A 7,500-nucleotide genomic window follows, 5' to 3' on the forward strand; every position below is an offset into this window, starting at 1 on the left:
TTCATATAAAAACGTATTCCAAAACAAATATGTATTTGAGATCAGTTATGACTTGGCATCTAGGCCCTGGGGTCTGCTTTACTCGAGGGTCGCTTCACAGCTCTACCTTGTGCTTTCATTCCTAGGCAGAGTTTGGCTGTGTTTGGCATCCAACATTAAGTGACAAGAGGGAGAACACATCAGGCACACTCTCTCACACACACACACAAACGCAAAATACACATGTACGCACGCACGCAAGCACGCACACAACAGCCACCGGGCACACTCCAGCACTCTCCTGGGCTACATGCCAACCAGCATGTCTCTCAGGAAGTCCTGGCTGGTGATAGGTGGCATAAATGATGCCAGGCGAGCCACGTGTGCCCCACACACACAAACATACATTCTATACACACAGAAATACACACACATGAGGGCTGCAATGGCATGGGAGTGACCAACAGTGAACTGCCAGCAGACAAGGCAGGACTGGGCGGGTCGTGACCAATCTCTGGGGCAAGTCTGGGTGAGATACAGCTGCAACCAATCCTACACACACACAAACACACACCTTTCCCTCTCCAGTCTGGTTCTGTGCCATGTGTCTCAGCTGTGCCAGCCCTGCCGGCCCCCCAGGCCCAGACCCCCCGTACGCCACTTCCCCTCGTCTCTCTTCCACTCCTCTCCCTCCTCCCCCATTCCCTTCTCCACCTCTCTCTCAACCCCCTCTCCCCTTTCTCCCCCCACTGGTCGCCTTTGTAGGCTAATTAGCTGAGAAATTGGTGAATTGCAGGCTCGGTCACACACACATACACAGACACACATAGCTGGTGAATTGCAGGCTGGGTCACATCGACAGAGACACTTCAGACTCTCCAAGCGCCACTCAGCCCCTGAAAGGCCCTGAAAGGGGAAGCACACCACACAAAGAGAGGAAGGAGAGAGGGATGGGAGGATGGAGGAAAGAAGGGAGAGGAGAAGGAGAAAATGTAGAGAAGTAAGAAAGGACAAAATAAGAAAGGAAAGAGAACTCTCTGTTTCTCTCTTTTCAACCCCTCTGTAACCTTTATGTAATAATGCTGGTTGTGCATGGTTTAATATGTATACTTTTAGCAGTTTCTAAATCTGAGTGCGTGTCTATGTTTGATACAGAGATGAAAGTGAGATCCCAGTCCTTAATGATATCTATGATGGAGGACACCCGTTTCATCATTTCATCATCCCTCCCTTCCCATCCCTCCATCCCTCCCCATCCCTCCATCCCTCCCCATCCATCCATCCCTCCATCCCTCCATCCCTCCCTCCCTATCTATCCCTCCATCCCTCCCCATCCATCCATCTCTCCCTCCACCCCCCTCCATCCCCCACCCATAAATGAGCTCCCATATTAACAGTCTGTATTAAAATCCTGCAAGGTGTTAAGGCCCTCATTTAAAATTAATAAGAGGTCATTATGGAGGAAGAGAATCTGATTGGAAGGAAGGAGAGAGACCTGGCAGAGCTTCACCACTACTGGAAAAGAGGAGAGAAGCGGGGGATGGATAACAGAGAAGGGGATTGAAGAGAATCAGGTAGAGGTGAAGAGGAAGTTGGTAATCATTTATCAGCTATTTTGAGGATTTTTACAAAACATTTATTGGTGCAATTCAGATAATGTACTTTGCCAAAACCATGCCGAAGAAAACATACATGACTACAGAGCAGTGCTTTGTGCAGATGTATACAGCTACATAGTACTGTGGTACAAGGTTTAGAATAAGAACACAACTGCATTATTCTGGTGATTCTGTGGTGTCATTGTCAGTCCTCCTTAATCCCAGAATCCCTCTGAGACTCATCAGTGTGTTAATGCTTTGTCATCAGCACACAGTTAATGAACCCCACAGCAGTCTGGAAAACAATACTGATCAATATACTGACAGGGAGACGGAGAGAGAGGGAAAAGGGAGGTGAGAGAAAGAGGTGGGATAGAGAATGCAAGAAAGAGATGGTGATAGAGAGACGAACAGAGAGAGCAAGAGGTGGAGGGAGAAAGACACAGATAGAGAGATGAACTGGGAGACAGACTGAATGAAAGATGGACTGGGAGACAGACTGATTGAAAGATGGACTGGGAGACAGACTGATTGAAAGATGGCCTGGGAGACAGAGAGAGAGAGATAGTAACAAAAAGCCTTCACTATATCATCCTGGAATATCCAAGGCCTGAGGTCATCTGCCTTTGGCCTAAAGAGCAGGAACCCGGACTTCACCAAAGAAATCAGTAATACAGACATTGTCATCTTGCAAGAAACCTGGTATAGAGGAGACGAACCCACTGGTTGCCCTCTAGGTTACAGAGAGCTGGTAGTCCCATCCACCAAACTACCAGATGTGAAACAGGGAAGGGACTCAGGGGGTATGCTAATTTGGTATAGAGCAGACCTAACTCACTCCATTAAATTAATCAAAACAGGAACATTTTACATTTGGCTAGAAATTCAAAAGGAAATTATTTTAACAGAGAAAAATGTCCTCTTGTGTGCTACCTATATCCCCCCACTAGAATCCCCATACTTTAATGAAGACAGCTTCTCCATCCTGGAGGGGGAAATCAATTATTTCCAGGCCCAGGGACATGTACTAGTCTGTGGCGACCTAAATGCCAGAACTGGACAAGAACCTGACACCATCAGCACACAGGGGGACAAACACCTGCCTGCAGGTGACAGCATTCCCTCCCACATATACCCCCCTAGGCACAACTATGACAACATAACCAACAAAAACGGGTCACAACTCCTGTAGCTCTGTCGCACGCTGGGTATGTACACAGTCAATGGTAGGCTTCGAGGGGACTCCTATGGTAGGTACACCTATAGCTCATCTCTTGGCAGTAGTACTGTAGGCTACTTTATCCCTGACCTCAACCCAGAGTCTCTCAGAGCGTTCACAGTCAGCCCACTGACATCCCTATCAGACCACAGCAAAATCACAGTCTACTTGAACAGAGCAATACTCAATTATGAGGCATCAAAGCCAAAGGAACTGAGTAACATTAAGACATGCTATAGATGGAAGGAATGCAGTTTGGAAACCTACCAAAAAACAATTAGGCAACAACAAATTCAATCCCTTCTAGACAATTTCCTGGACAAAACGTTTCATTGTAATAGTGAAGGTGTAAACTTGGCAGTAGAAAATCTTAACAGTATATTTGACCTCTCAGCTTCCCTATCAAATCTAAAAATCTCAAATAGAAAACCGAAGAAAATGAACAACAATGACAAATGGTTTGATGAAGAATGCAAAAATCTAAGAAAGAAATTGAGAAACCTGTCCAACCAAAAACATAGAGACCTTCACTATGGTGAATCACTAAAACAATACAGAAATACACTACGGAAAAAGAAGGAACAGCACGTCAGAAATCAGCTCAATGTAATTGAAGAATCCATAAACTCTAACCACTTCTGGTTAGAGATAATTCAACACAAAGAATTATCTATCCAAAATGGAGATGTATGGGTAAACCACTTCTCCAGTCTTTTTGACTCTATAACAAAGAATAAAGAGCAAAAACATATACATGATCAAATACAAATCTTAGAATCAACTATTAAAGACTACCAGAACCCACTGGATTCTCCAATTACCTTGAATGAGTTACAGGACAAAATAAAAACTCTCCAACCCAAAAAGGCCTGTGGTGTTGATGGTATGCTTAATGAAATGATCAAATATACAGACAACAAATTCCAATTGGCTATACTAAAACTCTTTAACATCATCCTTAGCTCTGGCATCTTCCCCAGTATTTGGAACCAAGGACTTATCACCCCAATCCACAAAAGTGGAGACAAATTTGACCCCAATAACTACCGTGGAATATGCGTCAACAGTAACCTTTGGAAAATCTTCTGCATTATCATTAACAGCAGACTCGTACATTTCCTCAATGAAAACAGTGTACTGAGCAAATTGGCTTTTTACCAAATTACCGTACAATAGACCATGTATTCACCCTGCCCACCCTAATTGACAACCAAACAAACCAAAACAAAGGCAAAGTCTTCTCATGCTTTGTTGATTTCAAAAAAGCCATCGACTCAATTTGGCATGAGGGTCTGCTATACAAACTGATGGAAAGTGGTGTTGGGGGTAAAACACACAACATTATAAAATCCATGTACACAAACAACAAGTGTGTAGTTAAAATTGGCAAAAAACACACATTTCTTCACACAGGGTCGTGGGGTGAGACAAGGATGCAGCTTAAGCCCCACCCTCTTCAACATATACAGTGGGGCAAAAAAGTATTTAGTCAGCCACCAATTGTGCAAGTTCTCCCACTTAAAAAGATGAGAGAGGCCTGTAAAGTTTTTATCATAGGTACACTTCAACTATGACAGACAAAGTGAGAAAAAAAATCCAGAAAATCACATTGTAGGAATTCATTTTTAATGAATTTATTTGCAAATTATGGTGGAAAATAAGTATTTGGTCAATAACAAAAGTTTCTCAGTACTTTGTTATATACCCTTTGTTGGCAATGACAGAGGTCAAACGTTTTCGTTAAGTCTTCAAAAGGTTTTCACACACTGTTGCTGGTATTTTGGCCCATTCCTCCATACAGATCTCCTCTAGAGCAGTGATGTTTTGGGGCTGTTGCTGGGCAACACGGACTTTCAACTCCCTCGAAAGATTTCTATGGGGTTGAGATCTGGAGACTGGCTAGGCCACTCCAGGACCTTGAAATGCTTCTTACGAAGCCACTCCTTCGTTGCCCGGGCGGTGTGTTTGGGATCATGTCATGCTGAAAGACCCAGCCACGTTTCATCTTCAATGCCCTTGCTAATGGAAGGAGGTTTTCACTCAAAATTTCACGAAACATGGCCCCATTCATTCTTTCCTTTACACGGATCAGTCGTCCTGGTCCCTTTGCAGAAAAACAGCCCCAAAGCATTATGTTTTCACCCCCATGCTTCACAGTAGGTATGGTGTTCTTTGGATGCAACTCAGCATTCTTTGTCCTCCAAACACGACGAGTTGAGTTTTTACCAAAAAGTTATATTTTGGTTTCATCTGACCATATGACATTCTCCCAATCTTCTTCTGGATCATCCAAATGCTCTCTAGCAAACTTCAGATGGGCCTGGACATGTACTGGCTTAATCAGGGGGATACGTCTGGCACTGCAGGATTTGAGTCCCTGTCAGAGTAGTGTGTTACTGATGGTAGGCTTTGTTACTTTGGTCCCAGCTCTCTGCAGGTCATTCACTAGGTCCCCGTGTGGTACTGGGATTTTTGCTCACCGTTCTTGTGATCATTTTGACCCCACAGGGTGAGATCTTGCGTGGAGCCCCAGATCGAGGGAGATTATCAGTGGTCTTGTATGTCTTCCATTTCCTAATAATCGCTCCCACAGTTGATTTCTTCAAACCAGGCTGCTTACCTATTGCAGATTCAGTCTTCCCAGCCTGGTGCAGGTCTACAATTTTGTTTCTGGTGTCCTTTGACAGCTCTTTGGTCTTAGCCATAGTGGAGTTTGGAGTGTGACTGTTTGAGGTTGTGGACAGGTGTATTTTATACTGATAACAAGTTCAAACAGGTGCCATTAATAAGGGTAACGAGTGGAGGACAGAGGAGTCTCTTAAAGAAGAAGTTACATGTCTGTGAGAGCCAGAAATCTTGCTTGTTTGTAGGTGACTAAATACTTATTTTCCACCATAATTTGCAAATAAATTCATAAAAAATCCTACAATGTGATTTTCTGGATTTTTTTCCCCTCATTTTGTCTGTCATAGTTGATGAGTACCTATGATGAAAATTACAGGCCTCTCTCATCTTTTTAAGTGGGAGAACTTGCACAATTGGTGGCTGACTAAATACTTTTTTGCCCCACTGTATATATATCATATATATGGTGCGGCCACTAGAAAAGTCTGCAGCACCCGGCCTCACCCTACAAGAATCCGAAGTCAAATGTCTACTGTTTGCTGATGATCTGGTGCTTCTGTCACCAACCAAGGAGCGCCTACAGCAGCACCTAAATCTTCTGCACAGATTCTGTCAGACCTGGGCCCTGACAGTAAATCTCAGTAAAACCAAAATAATGGTGTTCCAAAAAAGGTCCAGTCGCCAGGACCACAAATACAAATTCCATCTAGACACTGTTGCCCTAGAGCATACAAAAATCGATACATACTTTGGCCTAAACATCAGCGGCACAGGTAACTTCCACAAAGCTGTGAACGATCTGAGAGACAAGGCAAGAAGGGCATTCTATACCATCAAAAGGAACATAAATTTCAACATACCAATTAGGATCTGGCTAAAAATACTTGAATCAGTCATAGAGCCCGTTGCCCTTTATGGTTGTGAGGTCTGGGGTCCGCTCACCAACCAAGACTTCACAAAATGGGACAAACACCAAATTGAGACTCTGCACACAGAATTCTGCAAAAATATCCTCCGTGTACAACGTAGAACACCAAATAACGCATGCAGAGCAGAATTAGGCCGATACCCACTAATTATCAAAATCCAGAAAAGAGCTGTTAAATTCTATAACCACCTAAAAGGAAGCGATTCCCAAACCTTCCACAACAAAGCCATCACCTACAGAGAGATGAACCTGGAGAAGAGTCCCCTAAGCAAGCTGGTCCTGGGGCTCTTTTCACAAACACACCCTACAGAGTCGCAGGACAGCAGCACAATTAGACCCAACCAAATCATGAGAAAACAAAAAGATAATTACTTGACACATTGGAAAGAATTAACAAAAAAACAGAGCAAACTAGAATGCTATTTGGCCCTACACAGAGAGTACACAGCGGCAGAATACCTGACCACTGTGACTGACCCAAAATTAAGGAAAGCTTTGACTATGTACAGACTCAGCGAGCATAGCCTTGCTATTGAGAAAGGCCGCCGTAGGCAGACATGGCTCTCAAGAGAAGACAGGCTATGTGCTCACTGCCCACAAAATGAGGTGGAAACTGAGCTGCACTTCCTAACCTCCTGCCCAATGTGTGACCATATTAGAGAGACATATTTCCCTCAGATTACACATATCCACAAAGAATTCGAAAACAAATCCAATTTTGAAAAACTCCCATATCTACTGGGTGAAATTCCACAGTGTGCCATCAAAGCAGCAAGATTTGTGACCTGTTGCCACGAGAAAAGGGCAACCAGTGAAGAACACGCCCCATTGTAAATACAACCCATATCTATGCTTATTTATTTTATCTTGTGTCCTTTACTATTTGTACATTGTTAAAAAACTGTATATATATATATATAATATGACATTTGTAATGTCTTTATTGTTTTGAAACTTCTGTATGTGTGATGTCTACTGTTAATTTTGATTGTTTATTTCACTTTATATATTATCTACCTCACTTGCTTTGGCAATGTTAACACATGTTTCCCATGCCAATAAAGCCCTTGAATTGAATTGAAATTGAGAGATAGAGAGATGGACTGGGAGACAGATAGATAGAGAGATGGACTGGGAGAGAGATAGATAGA

Source organism: Oncorhynchus nerka, linkage group LG22 (genome assembly GCF_034236695.1).
Source record: "Oncorhynchus nerka isolate Pitt River linkage group LG22, Oner_Uvic_2.0, whole genome shotgun sequence".
Lineage (NCBI taxonomy): Eukaryota > Metazoa > Chordata > Actinopteri > Salmoniformes > Salmonidae > Oncorhynchus > Oncorhynchus nerka.